Genomic DNA, 22,611 nt, shown 5'->3' with positions numbered 1-22,611 from the left:
GATTAAAATCAGCTGGTATAAATACGGATGTAACAAGACAATAATCATCAGAACCTCATCAGCTCCTCATCAGCTCCTCATCAGATCCTCATCAGATCCTAACCAGAACCTAGCCAGAGAACATGGCAAAAGATCCTGGACAGAACCTGGCTACAGAACTTCACTGGAGAACCTAGACAGAACATGGCAAAAGAACCTGGATAGAACCTGGCTAAAGAACCTGGTGACTGAACCTGGCTGGAGAACCTGGAGAACCTAGCGAGAGAGCATGGCACCAGAACTTGGCTGGAGATCCTGGAGGGAGAACCTCGCTATGCTGATCAACTGAAGGCTGTCTTCGTGTCATTCCTTTTTCGCCGACTCCGTCCACACCTTTGGGGACCCCTGGACCCGCTGGGGTTGGACCCCAGCAGGGAACAACCTGAATACCACGACAAAGAATCCAGGCTGCTCTCAAAGGTGGGACATTCCATCAGACACCTGTCCTGGACGCTCAGGAAATCAGCACCATAAAAACAGAGGCTGTTACAGCGGCAAAGAAACATGAGGACCCCGGAGAACTCTACACAATAGAAGTTGCCTCTACAAATACATCCCTTCAAACAAATCGGACACATAACGATTTAGGACGACATTTATCTTTGCCATTGACCAAAAGAGAGAAGGTAAATATGATTTCATAATTAGGTTTTCAGTTAGATCAATACTCTACTTCAATTAATATTCCAATGGCTTATTTGTTTAAATGTTTTCTGCCCGTTTTTGATCTTTAGTACAGCTTAGTCATTTTTTTTTTCTATGTCCTTCTTTCATTACAAACACAGAGAACTTTTGACCTTTTGGGCTGTAAGGACTTCCTGACAAGTTACAGCAGCACATTTGTCTTTGATTCTAGAGTCAACAAATCTTCAAGATTAAATGGGTGTGTGTCCGAGAAAGCTCTAAATGATTAGGTTAAAGCTTACAGTCAGGAAAATGTATGAAAGTTATTCACCTTGACCCTACTGAACTAACAACCTCAGAAAAGAGAATATTAATTATTATGATGTTACCACATCAAAATTTTATTAAAGCAAAACATTATTTAAAATATACATATAAATAATTTTATCGGTTTATTTTTTTTTTTTTTAGAGAGAGAGAGAGGAAAGGAGAAAAACAGAGATAAACATTGATTTGCTGTTCCACCTATTGCCACAACATTGGTATATAGAGGTGACACTCTAACCAACTGAGCTACCCAGCCAGGGCTACATACAGATCATTTAAAATCCGCTGATAATGAATGATAAGTACTGTGTTAAAGTGCTTTATGGGGGATGTTCTTCTCACAGCAACCCAGGATTGTTTATGTCTCTTTTCCTTGAGGGAACTGACTCACAGGCAGGTTAAAAACTGGCCCAAGATCCCATTGGCAGCTGTGATAAAGGCAGGCTTGAAATTCAGAACCAATGAGGAATTCTTACCAAGCATCAGGCTCAGTTCTAGCTTCTGGGGATAATGAGGCAAACAAAATATCAGAATCCCTGCTGTGAGTATGGTAAACACAGCTGAGTTTATGGTCAGAGTCATACCTATTTCTTCCACAATTAGGCAGCATTCTAGCCTGTCTTTTTATTTTATTTTTTAAAATAGATTTGTATTGATTTTAGAGAGGAAGGGAGAGGGAGAGAGAGTTAGAAACATCAATGATGAGAGAGAATCATTGATCGGCTGCCTCCTGCATGCCCCCCACTGGGGATTGAGCCCACAACCTGGGCATGTGCCCTTGATTGGAATTGAACCAAGACCTCCTGGTTCATAGGTTGATGCTCAACCACTGAGCCATACCAGCTGTGCTAACCTGTCTTTAGAAGTTTTGCCCTATAAGTTGATTTGTTTTTCCTGAAGGAAAAAGGCCCCATAAACTCTTTCTGAATCTCTGAAGAGTGGAAGTCTGGACTACAGCTGGAATCTACCAGAAAAAAACAACAACTCTCTTTGAAATAGCCACTTCTTAAAAAACCAAACCAATAAACAGCCAACCAACCCACCAACCCTCTCTACTACCACCCCCACACCCCCATATACACGTTTCTCTATATCTTTTCAAAGCATCATCTATTTTAGGCAAACTTTAGAAACACGAGGCAGTACCTTTTACAATTTGGAATTGCCCAGCCCGTGGACTATTTTTCTCTGTAATGGATACCTGGTTGTGACAATTTCCACACACAACAATAAAATAGGACACCACAGTGCACTTCCAGAACACAGTGCCCTGGATCTGCTGGGAGAGCCTGGAGTTCATCAGGTGAGGCTTGTCCTCCCTTAGCAACCACTGCCCTTGTGCTGTGGTGTGAACTGAGTCTATAGCGGCTTTACACCTGTGCTGTGTGAAACACACAGTCAGGCATGGGAGCCCTATTGTTGGTTTCGGCTCTCTTCCTCCCGCCCTCTGGCCTGCTGTAATTTAACAAATATAATTTGTTATGGGGTGGGGGCCACAACATTAGTAACAAAGAAACAGAATTTCCGAAGGATGAGGCCCAGGAATCAGGATTTTAAAAAGATTCCCAGGTGATTCTAATGTGCAGCCAAGGTTGAGAACCACTGCCCTAGGCAAAGGCAGTTGACAAGGAAGAAAACTAAGATGTTGTAAATTCAAGTTGCAGCGGCCAGGGAGTGAGAGGAAGAGACAGAACTCCTCGCCTGTCGGTAACTGTGCACCCGCTCTGACAAAAGACTGCTCGCTTTCCTGCGTACCTGTTGGAATTTATGGTGAATTTCCAGGTGGCTATGTCTGCGAAGGAGACCAGCCAGGCACCATGGGTCCCCCGGAGCCTCCCCTTCTAATTCATACGTGAGTCATGCTCTACCGGGGACTCTGCTGCGTTTATCCCAGAACCAGCCCCAAGTCAGCTTCCCCCTTTGTCTGTAGCTAAGAGAAATCCTTTCAAAGCGGCTTATGTCTTTCTCCCCACTCCCCACCCCCAATCCGTGTATAAAACTCCTGGATTATACTCCAGGACGCGCTGTCTTTCTCACCTAGCCATGCTGCCAGTGGTTTAGACTCCGTTCACCAAGACCAGCATTTATTTACTTTTTATTTTTTGTAAGCAATGGCCTAATAAACCCTTTCTTTTAAAAAGACTTTTAGCCGTCCTGGCCAGTGTGGCTCAGTGGTTGAGTGTCCTCCTGCGCGCCAAAAGGTCACTGGTTCGATTCCCGATCAGGGCACATGCCTGGGTTGCGGGCTCAATTCCCAGTAGGGGGCATGTAGGAGGCAGCCCATCAATGTTTCTCTCTCTCCCTCTATCTTCTTCTCTTTCTCTCTAAAAATAAATAAATAAATAAATAAATAAATAAATAAATAAATAAAAACATATTAAAAAAAAGAAGACTTTCAGCCATGGAAGTTAAAGTTTTTTTGTTTAATACAACAAAGAAATCCTGCAGGGTCCCTTGTTGCCTCCCCTCCATCCTCAGTGATGCTGGTCTGGCTCCAAACTAGCATATTACACACACAAAGCAAGCCCGGCAGGCAGACAGCCCCAGGTCTTCAGAAATCAGCGCAGTGATCAAGGGCTGGAACTGCAGCTAGAGCCTTGGCTGTCTTCCCTTTACCCCAAGCAGCTTATCACAGCGGTGCTTCCGGACGCACAATATCCGTCCCACAGTATTTGTGGTGGCTTTGTCAGCTTAGTGAAATGGAACTACACTTCCCAGATACCCATACAGGTCCTGTATGGATCAGAGTTATGGTTGCCACAAGAAAACTGTGTGTGATGTTTGAGAGCCAGAAACAAAGCAGCAGCCAATACCTCTGTTGTTGTTGTTAATCCTCACCCAAGGATGTTTTTTCCATTGTTTTTTAGAGAGAGTGGAAGGAAGGGAATGATATATATATATATATATATATATAGAGAGAGAGAGAGAGAGAGAGAGAGAGAGAGAAGCATCAATATGAGAGAGAAATATCGATTGGTTGCCTCCTGCACATGCCCCCAACCAGGGCCGGGGATCGAACCTGCAACCCTGGTATGGACCCTTGACTGGGACTCGAACCTGAGACCCTCCGGTGTGCGGGCTGACACTCTAACCCAGTGGTTCTCAACCTTCCTAATGCCTCGACCCTTTAATATAGTTCCTCATGTTGTGGTGACCCCCAATTTCATTGTTACAAATTGAACATAATTAAAGCATAGTGATTAATCACAAAAACAATATGTAATTATATATGTGTTTTCCGATGGTCTTAGGCGACCCCTGTGAGAGGGTCGTTCGACCTCAAAGGGGTCGCGACCCACAGGTTGAGAACCGCTTCTCTAACCACTTAGCAACACCAGCCAGGGTACCGTTACATTTGAAGGTTGGTAGAGGCAGCAGGGACAGCCAGAGGGGAGTCAGTGGGCCCCACTTGACTCTTGCTTTTCCTACTCTGAGTCCAGCTTTTCTTCCCAACTGCTAGCTCTACTGACCAGCCGTGAGCCCAGACCCACCATGAGCTGCTCTGCTGGGAGCTCACAGAGCTGGAGGCCACAAGAGCTGACAGCCTTCCAGGTACTTCCCATCAGCCTCCTTTGGGCTCCTCTCCCGCAGCTGAGAGCTCAACAAGCTTGACTTGTGCCCCTGCATCAGGGCTGGTTGACTTTTCTCTGGTCCTTTTTGGGCCTTTCCTTCCTCAGCTCCTCCCAAAATTGTGTGAGGTCTAACTCCATCATAAACAATGCATCCCTTCATACTCATAGTGGTCTTGCTTCCCGGATTTGAGCCCTACTGGTACAGGAGGGAAATGTAATTATCTCCATCTTATTACACGTCCAAGGAAATGTTATCATTCCTTACGGATGGCCACACCAGACACCTTTCTGCTGGGCTGTCCTTGAATATAATCAATATGTATCAATGTAATCAATGTGACATTGAATATAATGTCTGGAGTATCCGGTAGGAGAGGCACTAAAGAATTCTTTTTGGGGAACCTTGATCAGTCTAAAGATCCTTGTCAGTGAGACAAACAGGAGTGGGGGCGGGGGGTGGGGGGAGGCTGGAGATACGGTTGAGAGGCACATGCTCCCCCTCAGACCTTGCAGAGCACTAAGTCTCCTCCCATCTCCTGAGCTGGACCTGTCGCCTCCTTGTTTCTTCTCCTTGCTCTTGGCTTGAGCCTTTCCCCCTCATCAAATAGCGTTACGATGAAAGGAGGTGAGCAGGACTTCATTCGGTCACGAGATGGCTAAATTTACTCACTCGAGGTGTAATGGGAAGCGTGTTTTCCTGAGGCCCAGAGGATCTGGTTTCTGGTCCTACTTGCCAAGAACCCGCTGTGGGCTTAGGAAAGTCATCCAGGCTCTCTAGGCGTTAGTTTCTTTGTAATTTGTTTTCAAATACATGCACACGGGCAATAGGGTACTAAAGACCTTGCAGGGAGGCTGGAAAGGGGGTGGGAAATATCTGTAATACTATCAACAATAAATATATATTAAAAACAAACAAACAAATACAATGCGAATTGAACAAACTATGGGTCACCTGTCACCCACATTCATTGCTCTGTTTAGAAACCTGCATTTCAGTTATTTATATTCACGTTCCACAGGGTACAGCACAGGCCGCCCAGGAACGTTGGGATGTTACATACACGCATTGGCACGGCAGCCTCACTTGGTCTAAATGTCAGATGGTCTTGGGAGCTGTTCGTTTCACACCCGGAGCCATCCTGAAGGAAGAGTGGGAGCTCCAGGGCACAGAGGGGTGGCTGGTGTTTCCTCACGCTTTGATTTGCTGTCAGCACAGTAAGATGTATTACAATGTGTGTGTGCCCAGCTCTATGATCATAACGATTTTTAGGTAATATTCACTGGCTTTAATTAAATTAACGCCATGAAAAAAGACAAATGACTTCAAAAGATGTGCTGCAAAGAAACCACGGACTAAAGTGAAAACAATGACATGTGCACACGCAAATAAACAACAACAATGACAAGAACAGACACTTTTACTCCTAGAACAAACTCTTGGCTATCCACATTAAAAGGTAAAGATAACGAGGATCAAATCAGATCTGACAAAAAAGTCTGACAGAAGTATTCACAGTGATCAAGAACATGGTTCACGCTTACTAGATTCATATCTAGTATCATTAATGTGAATCTCCTCTTAAGGGCATATTGTGTTTTGAAATATTAACTCATGTAATAGCATACCATCCTGACTGGCAAGGCATTTCAAAATTTCATCTTGATATCATCTTTTTATTTTTTTTTGTTCGTGTGCTTATTATAGGGCTCATAGCACCTTGGGAAAGTACACAGATTGGCAGCAAGTCCTGAAAACATTACTGATTAGAGGGACAGGGCCAAAAAGCTGGTGACTACTGACTGGGACTGAGGCCAACACGTCTACGTGTCCTGACTTAGGAAAAGGAGGTGTGGGTGGTGGCCCTGCTTGGACTCTGCACTTCAAGATTGTGAGACATTCATCAACCTCCTTTGTATGACCTTTGACATAATTACAGGAATGAAGGAAAGGATTGTACTTCAGAAATTTAGATAAGTGTTTTCATTTCAGCTATCAGGAAGCTCCAACTTCCAGCTTTTAAGAAAAACAGGACTGGATTTAGTAATCTTTCAATGAGTTGTTTTCTCTCTTCCCTTCACCCGGTTCAACATCTAAGTAAATCAACATTGCTAAGCTGTCAGTTTTTTGGAACAAAGAGAATCTGCAAGATTCAGGAGAGAAACTTGTTAAGGTATTGAATATGTGCAATACTGATGGACTGATCGATTGATTGATTTTAGAGAGAGAAGAAGGGAGAAGGAGAGAGAGAAAAAAACACACACATTGATGTGAAAGAAACATAGGTTGGTTACCTTCTATATGGGCCCCAACTGGGGATCGAACCTGCAACCTGGGCATGTGCCCTGACCAGGAATCGAACCCGAGAACCTTCCACGCACAGGCTGATGCTCCAACCAACTGAGCCACACCGGCCAGGCATGTAATATTTATCTTTAAGTCTACTTTACAGACCTAAAGTTACCATTGTTCAAAAACAAACAAAAAACCCAACCCTTGGTTTGCTCACAGATTGATTATTTATGGTATGCTATTTTTAAAGTGTATTTTATGCAGAAAATAATCGCACTCAACATTTTATATTATTTTTCAATTTTCTTAAATATAAGCAGGAGATAGAAAACAAACAGGGTGTACATGTGGGCTAAAGCACACATCAGTAACAGACAAACCCCTACATCCTAGTGACTTAATGCCATAGAAGTCTATTTTTTACTCATGCTGCATGTCTAGTGGGGCTTGGCAGGTGGGGCTCGGCTCACTGAACTCTCTCAGGGACTGTGTAGACAGAATAATAACCCTGAAAGACATCCACATCTAGTCCCCAGAACCTGTGAACGAATTTAGTACCTGACATGGCAAGAGGTGCTTTGACAGTGTGATTGAGTTAAGGATCTTGGGATGGGAGATTATTTTGGATTATGCAAATGGGTCTGTATAAGAAGGAGGTGAGAGGGTCAGAGGCAGTAGGAGGCGATGTGACCTTGACAGAGCGAGGTTGGAGCCGTGTCAGGGAGGGCCGCGCGCCAAGGAGTGCAGGCAGCCGAGCACACTAATGAGCGCCAGGGCGGGGTTCTTCCCTGCAGCCGCTCAAAGGAATCTGCCCCGTGGACACCCTGACGTTAGCCCAGGAGGCTGATTTTGGACTGCTGACCTCCAAAACTATAGGATGATAAATGTGTATTGCTTTAAGCCATTAAATTTGTGATAATTTGTCACAGGAGTGATAGGAAATGAATACAGGGACCTATGCTCCATCTTGACAAATGCTCTCATGGTCCCAAAGGCGGAAAATGGAAAAGCAGTAAATCAGGTGCCTGCTCTTAAAGCTTTAACTCCTGCTTACATTTCATTGGCCAGTGCAAGTCACATGGTCATGCTTGACTCAGAAGGAGGTGGGGTGTGCCATGCTGCCACAAGCCTGCCCATGGAGAACCAGAGCATTTGTGAATAGCTCTAGGGAGCAACTTACAGGAAGAGCAGAACCCTAAAAAATAGAACTTGGAACAGCAAAAGTGTGACTCATCACAGGAAAACTAGGTAGGTGACTGAGTACAGGCAATCAGGATTAAAAAGAAAACAACAACAAATTTTTCTCACTATTAAATTTGGAACAGGCACTGGTGAGTGAGGCAGTAGCTATCAAGACTTCATCTGAATCCCAAAGACAAAAAGATTCCCCCTCTTCTGTGCTCCATGAAGCTGAAGAGACAGCCCAGGCCTGACAAGAGGAGAAGGAGCCCTGGGGACCAGGGCCAGGGGGCTCAGAGTGCCTGGCGCTGGCTGGAGTGCCCAGGGCCCTAGGCTGGTTTCTGGCTGGGATTGGCAAATGGGGAGCACTGTTAGGAAAGTGGTTGGTGGGAGGAGCCAGGGTATTTCTCCCGCTGGTGTTCTCCTCGGGTGGAGGTGGGGACTGTATCTTTTTCTGTCTCCTGCTTCTGCTAGATCAGTCTGTGTTCAAGTTTCAACTTCCGCCAGGTGACCCCGAGCCCTGAGCTCCAATAACTCACCTCCTCTTTTTTGCCCCTCTAGCCTATGGATGGGAATAAACTTTATGTTTTTGCTAATCTGTGAGTTACTTCATTGTTTCCCGATTGTTGTTCGAGCCTCTTCAACCAGCTATATAACCAGTTCTCTACATTGAAATTCCAGTTGTTTTCTGATTTTCTGAGTGGACCCTGGCTGAACACTGAGTAACCCCGAATCTGACCAGCACACTCTCCACAAGGGCAGCTCTGGTCAAGGGGATGCCCTGTGGTTCTAAGCAGCAGGTGGGGAAAGACTAGTGAGAATGACCCGTGTCAGCAGGATTCAAGGTGGAGTGGCTAGAGATGCAGGGTTTCCAGATAACTTGTGGGTATGTCTCATGCAACAGATAGACTGCATAATTCTTTCTTGTTGGGCTGTCTTGTGCATCGTAGGATGTCTAGCAGTATGTGGGGCATACTTATACCAAAAGATTATTCATGGTTTATCTAAAATTCAAACTGAACTGGGTGTTCTGCATCTTTATTTGCTAAATCTGGCAACCTTAACAGAGAGTGAGCTCATGTGGAGAGCTGGCTTCAGTGCTGTGCAGAAGTAAATATGGGGACAGGCAGGGTCAGTTTTGGTGGGGGGGAAGGCACTGGAATCAGATGTTAAGTGAAGTCTTTATTATAGACTTCAGTTACTGTGACGGAGGCAATTGTGAAATATTGATTAGTCCAATCAGAGGACCTATGAGAGTGAATGTTCAGAAAGATACCTGTGATGTGTGTGTGTGTGTGTGTGTGTGTGTGTGTATAAATGAGTTACAGACACGTACTTGTGGCCCAAATTCAGTAGTTGCAATAGAAACATGCTTAGTTATTTGGGAGTCTAAAGATATAGCTGGTGAACTAGTGTGTGGTTTTTTTTTTAAGACAGTGATGAAAACAAAGTATCTTCCAAAGACCAAATGTCCAAATTTGGTGATCTGTTTAAATCAGGGGTTCTCGGCTAAAGCTAATTTTGTCTCCCAGGGAATACTTGGCAATGCCTGAGCACAGTGTTGATCATCACACAGGGAGGTGCTGCTGTCATCTAGTGGGTTGAAGCCAGCTAACCATCCTACAACACACAGGACGGCACCCAAAACAAAGAATCACACGGTTCAAAAGGTCACTAGCGCCAGGGTTGCGAAACCCAGTGTAAACTTACGTGGAAAGGCACATACGAAATGTGCTATCCTGAAAGCAAAACCAGATAATATGGCTGAAATTCCATGAAGTCATATTCCAAACTAAAATAGAAGCAGCTGGGCCCGGCTGGTATGGCTCAGTGGTTGAGCATCGATCTTTGAACTAGGAGGTCACGGTTCGATTCCTAGTCAGGGCATATGCCCGGGTTGCAAGCTCGATCCCTGTGTGGGGCATGCAGGAGGAAGCTCTGGCATCATTGATGTTTCTATCTCTCTCTCCCTCTCCCTTCCTCCCTGAAATCAATAAAAAAAAATATATTTAAAATAGAAGCAGCTGGCACCACACAGGCCCCTCATTTGTCATTCCATACGTGGGATGTAGACACTTCTGCAGGTAGACCATAAATCATTACTGTGTGTGGTGTGTACATGGCATCGCTATCCTGTATACATTTAATCATGATCCCTAAATGTTTTAACCTGTGTACGGTGCCAATTGTTTCTTCAGGGTGATTTATTTCTGCATGATTCAAGACATGGATGTATGTGTGGTAATATGGTTCAAGTTCAAGTTGTTCATTGGGGGCAGTTGTGAACTAAATCAGGTCAAAAAGATACTAGATGGGGGGTGAGCACACATTTGTAATACCTTAATCAATAAAGGGAGGTGGGGGAGATACTAGAGATGTGGCTGACCACCAAGGGAACTCCATGTTCCTGGAAGTGTGTTTATCAAAGCTCTGTCAATTCTAGGGGACAGAAAACCAACCCCAGGCTTAAAGGCAGAAGGGGATATATTGCTTCATATAGCTGAGCCTGTTCCTGGGGTGTCTCACAGGACGAGATGAGGATTTGGGTGCACCAGCGCCTGTGCCTGAACTCTCTGTTTCTCACCTCTGCCTTCATTTTGCAGAAAGGCTTTCTCCACAGGGTCATCGCAGAAAAGATGGCTACTGGCAGCCTAAATGTCACGTCCTCCTGACTTACAACTTCTCTTTCCCCTAATTGAGATGTCAGGCTCAGGAAAGGTCTCTGTTTGAACCTGCTTGGGTCATCGCCCTCTCCTGGATCCCTGGCTGTGTTCAAGGAAATGGTGCTATGGTTGGCCAAGTCTGTGTCATGGGCCCACCCCTGTCATCAGGAGTGAGGTTATACCTCCAAATAGTAGAGGAGGGAATTGGAATCACTTTCCTGGGAGCACATTACTATGCTGTTTCTGGTCCCGACACTTCTTGGATGGAATGACTGGCACCCGACTTCTGGAAGGACCTGGGCTTGTGAGGTCTTTCATGCCTGGCTGTGCAGGGCTGCCTGGGAGGTTCAGGGCTACCCTGAACGTTTTGACTAAGGAACTGACCCTCTTCACGTGGGGAAATGGTCCTGCACTCATGAGCCTCTTGTATTAGAGAATCACAGAAACAGGTTCACATGGTAGGGACACAATCATACATGGTGATTGGTTAAGGGTGTTTTTCCACCCAAATTTTATTAAGAACTTATACGAAATACTCCAGATAAATGAGTTTTTTAAAAAAATATATTTTATTGATTTTTTACAGAGAAGAAGGGAGAGAGAGAGTTAGAAACATCGATGAGGGAGAGACCAAGATGGCGGCGTAGGTAAACACCGGAGACCGCTGCCGCAAACAACCATTTCAAAAATACAACTAAAAGACGGAACGGACATCACCCAGAACCACAGGAAGGCTGGCTGAAGAGAGACTCTACAACTAGAAGGAAAGAGAACAGCAAACCGAGGCTCAGAGGAGGCACAGTGTGGGAAATACAAAGGTACCAAGGTGCGCGCGAAAGCGGGCTGGTGGCTGAGGGCGCGGTTGTCGTTTTCGGTCTGGAGTGAGTCTCAGACTCTAGGCTCCAGATCCGGGCGAGTCTCTAGGGACCCAGACTCAAACGGGAGAAGTGGGATTATCCGGCATCAGTTGGAACCTGAGGGCAGCTTTCTCTCCGAGGTTTGCAGCGGCTGCTGGGGTTCTGAGAAGCAGAGCCTCTGGGAACGGGACTGAGAGCGGCCATAACTGCTCCCTCTGCCCGCCCTGTTGATCCCGCCCCGCCCAAACCCTGCGCACAGCCATTTGCCGGATCGCCTCAGGCAAAGGCTGGATTAGCGCCTCCCCAGAAGACAGACGTTTTCCACACAGCTGATTCCTACAGCCAGTCGGCCTGGTGGTCAAATCCCTCTAGTGTTAACTACAACATTAAGGCTTGGCTAGAACAAGACTGCACACAAAGCCCATAAGGGGGTGCACCAAGAAAGCATAAAAGATGCGGAGACAAAAAAACATGACAGAAATGGAGGATATGGAGCTAAGAATCGCAATTTTGAGGGCTTGCTATAAACTTGAGCAGAGCCTCACGAAAACTAATGAGACCCTCGATGCTACGATAAAGAAATTAGAAAGTAAGCATACACGGACTGAAATAAAGAATATTATACCCAATAGCAGACCAGAGGAGCACAAGAATCAAACCAAAGATTCGACAAAAAACACCCAACTGGGAAAGCAAAATGAAAAAAGAATCCGAAAGTGTGAAGATAGTGTAAGGAGCCTCTGGGACAGCTTCAAGCGCACTAATATCAGAATAATAGGGGTGCCAGAAGATGAAAGACAGCAAGATATTGAAAACCTATTTGAAGAAATAATGACAGAAAACTTCCCCCACCTGGTGAAAGAAATGGACTTACAGGTCCAAGAAGCGCAGAGAACCCCAAACAAAAGGAATCCAAAGAGGACCACACCAAGACACATCATAATTAAAATGCCAAGAGCAAAAGACAAAGAGAGAATCTTAAAAGCAGCAAGAGAAAGAGACTCAATTACCTACAAGGGAATACCCATACGACTGTCAGCTGATTTCTCAACAGAAACTTTGCAGGCCAGAAGGGAATGGCAAGAAATATTCAAAGTGATGAATACCAAGAACCTACAACCAAGATTACTTTATCCAGCAAAGCTATCATTCAGAATTGAAGGTCAGATAAAGAGCTTCACAGACAAGGAAAAGCTAAAGGACTTCATCACCACTAAACCAGTATTATACGAAATGCTGAAAGGTTTCCTTTAAGAAGAGGAAGAAGAAAAAGGTAAAGATACAAATTGTGAACAACAAACATGCATCTGTCAACAAGTGAATCTAAGAATCAAGTGAATAAATAATCTGATGTACAGAATGAACTGGTGATTACAATGAATCAGGGACATAGAAGGGGAATGGACTGACTATTCTTGGGGGGGGGGGGGGAATGGGAGATGCGGGAAGAGAATGGACAAAAATCGTGCACCTATGGATGAGGACAGTGGGTGGGGAGTGAGGGCGGAGGGTGGGGCGGGAACTGGGAGAAGGGGAGTTATGGGAAAAAAAGAGGAACAAATGTAATCAGAACAATAAAGATTTAATTAAAAAAAAAAAAAAAAGAAACATCGATGAGAGAGAAGCATCGATCAGCTGCCTCCTGCACACCCCCTACTGGGGTGCCCGCAACCGAGGTACATGCCCTTGACTGGAATCGAACCCGGGACCCTTCAGTCCGCAGGCCAGCACTCTATCCACTGAGCCACACCGGTTAGGGACAGATAAATGAGTTTTAATCTTCGTTTTTCTCCTCTTCTTCACCTTAGTTAATCTGGAAGTAACTTAACTATCTTTGCTGTTAGCAATGATGTGCAACCAATCATATCAATTATTCCTTAAATATTTTTTGGTGAGATAGTTCAAAAACTTTTTGGAAAAAGGCACCTCAGAAATTACACTTATCTTGCCCTTGCTCCTTTCAATGGATACAGCCCTCCACTGAGATTCCCACTTTTCCATTCACTTTGATTCTTTCCCAAAGAAATTGCTCAAAATTGGCAGTATCCACGATTCCATCTTCTATTGGGTAGGTACAGTCAACGGTGAACTTAAGAACCTACTTCCAAGCCCTGGCCTACTCAGTCAGTTAGAGCATCCTACCAATATTCCAAGGTTGTAAGTTCAATCCCCAGTCATGGGTCAGGGCACATTCAAGATGCAACCAATGAATGCATAAATAAGTGGAATAACAAGTTGATGTTTATCTCTCTCTCATCAATAAATTTAAAAAAGAAAAAAAAAAGAACCTGCTTCCTTTCCTAAAAAAATATTTTTCCATTGATTTTTTAAAAAATAGGTTTTTATTGATTTCAGAGAGAGAAAGGGAGAGGAGAGAGATATAGAAACATTGATGAAAGAGAGCAACATCCATCATTGATCAACTGCCTCCTGCATGCCCCCTACTGGAGATGGAGCCTGCAACCCTGACTGGGAATCAAAATGGTGACCTCCTGGTACGTGGGATGACACTCAACCAACTGGGCCACTCTGGCCAGGCCCTGATTTCTTTCTTTGCCCTTCTCCAACACAAGCTTTTTCATGGGTAGCCGAGGCAAAAAAAGGATTAATGGCCTTTCAGTACCCCAGATCAGTGGTCGGCAAACTGTGGCTTGGCAAACTGTGGCTCGCGAGCCACATGTGGCTCTTTGGCCCCTTCAGTGTGGCTCTTCCACAAAATACTGACTTCTGCGCATGGGCCACGAAGTTTCTATTGCACTGTACGTGTGCGCCTGCACGTGGTATTTTGTGGAAGAGCCACACTCAAGGGGCCAAAGAGCCGAATGTGGCTCACGAGCTGCAGTTTGCCGACCACGGGCTGGAGGACTCTGCACAAAGCATACTCTCTGCAGGCCCCCTCAGCTGATGGCCCCTCACAGCCATTTGAGTGATGTATGAGATGGAGCTCAATCGATGGAGCTTAATACACTGAGTTCCATGTGGTTCTACCACTTACTGGGTGAGCGACTCACTGGACTGCTCTCAGCCCCACCTTCCTCATCGGTAACATGGGCCAACAGTCCCCACCTCTCAAGGATTCTGAGATGGTCTTTGAGGTTCCCTGCATATACAGTGCCTGTGTACTGTAAGTGCTCCAAAATGCTTCTTCCTTTCTCTCTCCTGCAGATTTCGGCCAGCTTTTAGCAAAATCTAAAGACACCAGATTTCTTTAAGTTTGGCAATACATAGCTCCAATTATAGGAAAAAATTTGAACATTGAAAATAATACTCAGGTAATAGATTTTAAACTACTCAATAAATTACACATAAAATATAAGATATTACACATTATAATTTAGTCAGTAAACTAAGCTAATCATAATTCAATTTTTTTGTTCCTGAATAAAATTACTTTAGAACAGAAAGGATACCAAAATAAATATTGGAAAACTTCTCATTCACGTCACTCCATCCTTCTTTCCAAGGGCCAAGCTCTATTTTCGTGCTGAAGTTTCAAAATATGTATAAGTTTCTCTTTCCCGGTGGTTGACCTACCAATGGGGTATAAATGCCAAGTGCTAACTCAGGACTGCCAATACTCCATCCCATGTGAAGAACAATGGAAAAAATGTGAGCTTTTCTAGAGCAGTGCTATTTGAATAAATATTCTGGGGAAAGCAATTTGAGAACTGCCTGTATTTCTAAAGAGTTCTTAATAATGATCATTCCTCCCAGCATGAGCAAGAATGAAGATTTGGACTTCAGAACAAATGGACAATGTGCCCTGGCAACCTGGAATTTAGATTTTTTATTAGTCTTCCCCTGCATTTGGTACATCTAAGGAGAGAAACACAAATGTTATTGAATTAAAGAGTTTATGTGTAAAGTGTGCAATATAGGAGCTCTTACTTTTCTATGGCAACTGAGTAAATCTTCGTCTAGAGAGTCGGTTGGCATACACAAAGTAAAATGTGCATGCCAAGCCACAATTAAATTATGGCTTAACAAGTTCCATTTACCCAAGGAAGTTCTTAATTCTTATTGCTGATTTATTTATTTATTTGTTTGTTTATTTATTTTGCTGTTTCATTAAGCTTACATATAAAGCTGGCATGCTGTATTTATGCAACTATGTTAAATTTGTTTCTCCTTTTATTTATCATCTTCAAAAGAAGAAAGAAAATATACAAATGAATACGATTAGTTTAATTATTTAACTGGGCTAGAGTCACCAAGGGAAATTAATTTGTAGGAATTATCTAGTATTCTTTACTGCCTTACTTTCAACTGGGTTGATTTCTCCTCCTAAGAAAATATTTCCTTTTTTTCCTGATCCGAAGATTGTCATGAAGATTAAATGAGATAATATATGTTCACTGTTGGCATCCAGCCAGTTTTCAATAAATGTTGCTTCTCTTTTCAGCCCCTTCCAAAAGCAGGTCTTCATGCCTGATGACTTCGCAGAACAAGTGGCTCTCAAATTTCAGAGCCTATCAGAATTATCGCAGAAGTTTATGAAATGTACCATTGCCCGGTGCCCACTTCGGAACCACAGGACCAGGATTCCCCGGGCCCACGTCTACCAAGCTCTGATGGATCAGAACTGCTGCTCATGAGCTTAGTTTAGGTCAGGGCCTATAGCAATTTCTGGGTTGGTTTATTTGGCTCCCAAGAAGTGAATGAGTTCTGAATCAGTAGTCATGAAGATAAATTTGGAGCTAGCGGAGAACTCAGTCTTCATTCCATCTCCATCTTTTGCAGTGGAAACAGTCCCTGTGAGGCTGGGTGATTTGCGGGGAGACTCTTGTCAGCTGCTGTGCGTGGCATGGGTGCCCTTGGGCTCTGCCCCATGCCCAGGCTGGCTTTGAGCACTAACTCTTCCTTAGCTTCATGTGGTAGAAACATTCACTTTGAGATCAAATTTACCTACTTTTGCTGCTTATGCATAGGTCGCTCCAGCCCGAATATAGCACACTGATCCTGTACTTTGAGGCTGTACTTTGTACAAAAGTAGCTTTCCAATTCTAATGGCTGGCTATTTCTCACTTTTATTACCTGATATAATTACCCCTGGCTCAGTCTTCGTGTGGTTGTGTGATTCATGCCTGTTATTAGCAGCAGGCCTGCATGCACTTTGAAAGGAGTATTATGAGCAGAAATTATTGATCAAATACCATATAATCCCATTTGATTATTTTCAAAAGGATTGGCTCCTTTTATAGCTTCAAGTCAAGTTGGCTTTGGAGAGTATAAAGTTGTCCCATTTTCTTCAAATATAGGAACATGATTTTTAATTGCCCGCCCACCCATCTCAGAATTGTACTATGTGACCTTTGGATGAAAACCATCATATGTGATTTAGAGTGATGTTTTTGAAGTTGAATTCCTGAAATTGAAGGAGTATTTCAAGATTAGGTAGAACTCAGGTGTATCTTGTTTTCAGTTATCTTAATTGATCTCACCTACTTGTCACTCGGGTTATTTTTATGGAAATGAGTCCCTCTCAGGCTGTCTGTCCCTCAGTGTTGCCTGAGCCATGCCCAGGGTGTATTTCACGTCTTCCCACCTGTTCCTCCCATCTGCTTCTCCAGCTGTGGCTTCGTCTGGGGCTGCCTCCTGAGGGATTCTTCTCTGTTGGCTGAGGCGGTCCTTTGCTGCTAACTGATGCTATTACACTGCCCGCACGCCCACCTTTCCGTTCCCTGTACCTCTCTTTTAAGGATAGTTTCCTGAAGATTTGATGTCATGAAAGGGATGCACAGTACAGGAGAGAAAGACCAGACCAATACTCAGGTTGTCTAATAGTACTTAACCCCAGTTCTCTCTGCACTAGGCGGGGACCGCTCACTCCCTACTGGAAGGTTCTACACGCCTCAGGGTTCTGCTCGCTTTGGCAGCACATATACTAAATGCCTCAGGGTTTGTGCCAAGTGTCTCCCATCCTTAGAGGGAAAAGGGCGTTTCTCCCTCACGTCCGTCTTTGGCCTACTTGCCTTAGAGTTAGACCCTTAATCTGCTGCTTGAGCGATGGTGAGTTGTAAATGCTCATTCCCCAGGTGGGAAACTATACAGGACAGAATGGTAGGTCCCATGGCCTCCACAAGATACGCATACCATGGCCTGATGTTGGTACATTTCCCCAAAGCTGGGTTATTCAGTCTCGAATACAATCATGTATGAAACATCAAGAACCCAGTGCAGGTTGAGTTGTTCTAAGCTCAATCCAGATAATTCTGACTTTCTTCATCAAGGTAGGGGTGGCCATCTTGTTACGCTTTTCTGAGTATGCCTGTAAAGTGCCGACGCTGTGGAGCCGCACTCGGGGGTCCCTCCCGCAGGCCTGATATTTGGGCGTCCTCCTTCCTCGGCCTTCCAGGCCATTCCTCCCCAAGCTGCAGGCCTGGGGGACAAGGAAGCCGGCGTGGGGGTGGGGGGGGTGGGGGGGCGGGGGGGCGTGGAGTCCTTAGGGGTCAGGTCCCGGGCACAGAGCATGGCAGAAAAGGGCAGAGGATGGATTTGAGGGAGCAAATGGGGAAAAATCAGCACAGTGCCTGAGGCAGGATTTTCCTAAAGATTGGATTCATAACTGTAACCTGGCTGTGTCTCTGTGTATGTATGTCTGTGTGTACATCTGTGTGTGTGTCTGTGTGTACATCTGTGTGTGTATGTCTGTGTGTACATCTGTGTGTGTATGTCTGTGTGAGTCCCTATGTGTGCCTGTGTATTCCTGTGTATGTATGTGTCTGAATGTATTGTGTCTGTGTATTCCTGTGTATGTATGTGTCTGAATGTATTGTGTCTGTGTATTCCTGTGTATGTATGTGTCTGAATGTATTGTGTCTGTGTATTCCTGTGTATGTATGTGTCTGTATGTATTGTGTCTGTGTATATGTGTCTCTGTGCGCTTTCCTGAAAGCAGGGATTTGGGCTGGAACAGAAGAGAGAACCTTGCGGGTGGACTCAGAACTCCCACTGTGATGGTTCTGAGTCTGTGAGGCACAAGCCTGAGGCTGCCCAGGCATGTCGGAGGCTGACTGGCACCTGGGGAAGGGGCCTGGGGAGTCCGAATGACTGACTGTGATTGTGCAGGGCCGGTTTTGATGTGGCGCGGTAGGATCACCCTTCTTAGAACTATCAGGCCTAATATTTGAGGGCCCAGGGCAATAGTATCAATGAAAGCCTGCATACCACATATCTAGATGTTCAGAAGTTATACATCGAGCTGCATTAGAGCCTAGCTCTTGTGTCCAGCATGGCCACAGTGCTCCCTGGATTGTCCGTGCAACCTGGAGGCTGAGGGAGTCCTCCCCTCACCCTGTCTGCCAGTGGGAGCCTCGTCCTGCTGGCGCCAGAAGGACAGCCAGGCCAGGGCAGACCGAGGCTCAGAATCCTCTCGATGAATTCATTGCCTGAGCTCAGCACTTCTCAACTGGAGCATTTTGGGGGGCGGGTGGTGGTGGTATTTAACTTCCTTAAATCTCAGTAATGTCCCACACACCAGAGTTCTCCAGCACACTTAAGGCATTGCTTTTTTTGGAAAGGTTTTCAGACTTCAGATGCAGAGGACTGAATGACTCATGCTCCTCAGTTTGTAGCACATAATTATCCATGCTTCATGCAAGGCACCTCTCTACCTCATTCATTCATTTATCTATCCACAGCCAATTTCTCACCAGGCATTACATGCACAGTGCTTTAGGGCTCACAGTTCTCTGAGGGGCCCACGAAAATGTTTTAATTTCTTTCAAATCAGAAGTAAAAATGAGCTTGCAGGTCAAAGAAGATATATATATATATATATATATATATATATATATATACTCATCTTTATACCAACGCAGTTGCAAAATATGACTTTTAATATTTTTATGGGTGAAAGGATTCATAAGTGCAAATGGGCTTAGGACCTGTTAAAATCAGACTGCATCCCTGTTATCCTATATCCTAGTCCTATTGTCCTCAATAAGCACCCTTTTAATATGTACACTTATTTCTATGCGAATGTACTTTTGAAAAATGTACATTGCTGCTTTGTGTAATGTGTTTTTCATTTAGGTGGCACTCTGTTGTTCTGTTTCCTGCTCTTTTCACTAAGCACCACATTGTTAACACCAGCCCATGCTTGTAGGAGTATGTCCAGCTCATTGTTTCCACCTGCACCACGTTTTACCCAACTACTCGCCCGGTGACTGAGGCCCAGGACTCCGGCTCCCTGCTGCCACCATGCTGCCGTGACCGGCCATGGACGCTCCCCTCATGGACCTGGGTGGGAATGTGCCCAGGCTGTCTGCTCAGTTAATTTCTGAGCCAGAGGGCACTTACCTAATTTGGCTCTGCAATGCCAAAAGGCTTTCCGGAAGAAATACTGTTTTCTGATTTTTCTTTTATTGTGCTAGTCATGCCAGGGTTTGCTATCGGTTCTGTTAGCTTCATAAAACAAATTGGGTAGTTCTTTTTTTATATTCTAGAACAATGTATATTGCACTGGAAAATTGTTCTTTGGATGTGAGAATCTACACAGTATGACTGCTTGGTGTTAAAGCCAATTCACATAGAAAGTCTCTGAAAATGTTTGCCATTTCTCCCCGGGCTGTTGGTTCTGATAAATGTTAATGGTCCTCAATCTGCTGTTGGCACCTCGGCAGGAATAATGAAGTAGGAGAAGCATGAGTCAGCACCCCTCTGCCGCTCCAACCTTCCTCCCTCTCCTGGACACTGAAGAGATGTAAAATCTGTGCTCACCAGACAGGGGGCAGAGAGCAAGGGCCTTGGGCTCTAACGGGGCCTCTGGACATATCCCGGGAGGGGTTAGGAGCGTCCGGTATGGCTTCAAGCAGATTTGCATTTGAGTCTTGCCTCCACAACCTAAGACAAGCCCAACTGCCTTGGCCAGAGGCTCAGTTGATTAGAGCATTTTCCTGATACGCCAAGGTTGCGGGTTGGATCCCTGGTCAGGGCACATATAAGAATCAACCAATGAATGCATAAAGGAGTGGAAAAACAAGTTGATGCTTCTCTCTCTCAAATCAGTAATAACAACAACAACAATAAAAACACAACTATGGCAAAGTTACCTAATCTCTCTGATTCTATTTCCTCAACTTTCAAGTACCCGACTCATGGGATTATTGTTATAATCATTTGAAATGATGTTCATAGAGCCGATGACATTGTATCTGGCACATAGTTCACTATAGTTGCCAATTTTTGGAGTCAGTTTTATCGTCCTTCTCTATCTTGCTCATTATACTGTCTCCGGCACCTAGCACAGGACCCGCTACCAGAACGTGTTGAATGCATGACTTCCTATCCGTGACGGTACTTGTACCACTCTTCCCTCTGACCAGGTATTCCCAGCTTCATCACCACTGATGGTTTGGACCAGACAATTCTTTGTTGCAGGGGCTGTGCAGGGGGATTGTGGGAGGCTTAGCGGCATTGCACTCTAGTCCTGTAGCAGGAGGGATGGAATGCTTTATTCACCAGACGACAATAGCATCGTCCCAGTGGTGACACACTGTCTCCAAACATTGCTAAATGTCCCCTAGCGAAGCCTGTTTGCGAGCCACTGAACTGGAATGTTGCTGATGTTTTCTGTATTTACTTCCCTTGTGTTCCCTGTGGCACTTTGTAAAGTCTCCCTGAAAATTCTATCCTGTCTCTACTGTGCTCAGGTTAAGGAACTGTTTCTTGGATATGCACAAACCAGGCCCTTAAACGAGGAGCAAGCAGGACTCCGAAGCGACTGGGGTTGGTGGTGGCAGAAGGAATCACAGCCAAAGAATCCGAAGGGGAAACCAGCTCAGAGGCTTCCACCTGGAGCTGCGAAGATTCAAACCTCAAAGCATTCGACACATTAAGAAGGGTTGGTGGTTTTGCTTAATTCATGCTCTTTCCATGAATTTTTGGATTTTTTTTAACCACTATGGGGCAGGTGCACACTTAAGAAGTTCTGAATAAATGTCATGCCGCTTTACTGAGGCCGAATTAGAGACGAGTTTTATGGTTGTTAAGTGGGAAAGGAAAATTCAAAGGGTAAAAGTTTCACATCCCTGAAAGCCCAAGAAATAAAGATGCAAAGCTCTTCTCGGCTCTTCCAGCGACAGCAGCAATTAAGAGGGAATGACGATGCAGTTTCCTGGTGGCCAAGCATCTGGGAATGTTTTCCCTTTGTTTTCCTGGGCACCATGGTTGACACACAAGGGACTCTCCCTCTTGGCAACCTGTTGGCACAGATAAAATTTATGGATCTTTCAATTCCCCCTGCTTTCTTTTCCTCGTCTTTTGAAATATTCCATCCAGCCCTCACATGCGAGCCAATGGAACAACACAATGGGTGGCTCGCAAAGCAAACTTCTGGAAAACCTCCCAATACAGGTTTCTCTGGACAAGTGGCAACTCCATACACGTATGTCCTGGGGCTAATTTGCCTTTTTAAAAGTAGGAGACAGTTTGCGTAGTAAGTGAATTTAAGACACATTATTAAATGTTGCAAGGGATTGGGCAAGACTGTGGGTAGGGAGGGGAGGTTGGGCAGGCAAGATGGCTTTGGGGAACATACTCATTTTGAAAGGGCAGACATAAACGTAACTATGACACGCTTTACCACCCTGTAGATGGCCAAAGGCTATGGGAGAGAGGAAGAGGGGGAGCCTATTTCTGGCCCAGGGGGATGTGGGGTGCCTCAGGGAGGAGAAAGCACTTGAGCTGAGTGCTGTAGCTGGCAGCATTTTACAGAGGGAGGAAGGGAGGTGGCAGTGAGAGGCACTGTGGCAGGGAGGAATGGAGTGCGAGCGAAGGACCAGAGACAGGAAGGAGCAGGACCAGTTCTGGGGTTGAAGTGTGCCTGGGGTTAAAATATGTCAAAGTGGCACTTGATTTATCCACTAAAGATGATAGTGGGAGATAAAGGGGGAAAGACGCAGAATAGGTGCTTAATAAATAAATACTTATGAAATGAATACATTAAAGAGAGCGGTAGTCATATTGCAGAGGCTTTGAATGCCAAGTTAAAGAGTTCGGACTTTCTGCTGTAAGGGATGTGCAGTGGGCAGTGACAATTTTTGATCAAGAAAGTGACA

The 22,611-nt window shown here is 44.9% G+C and overlaps 1 long non-coding RNA gene across 1 annotated transcript; it reads left to right on the top strand.

Annotated features, from left to right (window-relative positions):
* Positions 1 to 70: 70 nt before the first annotated feature.
* Positions 71 to 6,218, top strand: LOC138995980 (uncharacterized). The gene is made up of 4 exons (XR_011468710.1): positions 71 to 665; positions 2,649 to 2,842; positions 4,451 to 4,542; positions 5,582 to 6,218. It is a non-coding gene; the product is annotated as an uncharacterized lncRNA (long non-coding RNA).
* Positions 6,219 to 22,611: the final 16,393 nt, after the last annotated feature.

The sequence above is a fragment of the Myotis yumanensis genome, unplaced genomic scaffold, assembly GCF_028538775.1.
Source record: "Myotis yumanensis isolate MYYU_CA2020_CCGP unplaced genomic scaffold, mMyoYum1.0.hap1 SCAF_1, whole genome shotgun sequence".
NCBI lineage: Eukaryota > Metazoa > Chordata > Mammalia > Chiroptera > Vespertilionidae > Myotis > Myotis yumanensis.
Note: the sequence above shows the minus strand (reverse complement) of the source record. Positions and strands in the feature narration are given on the sequence as shown.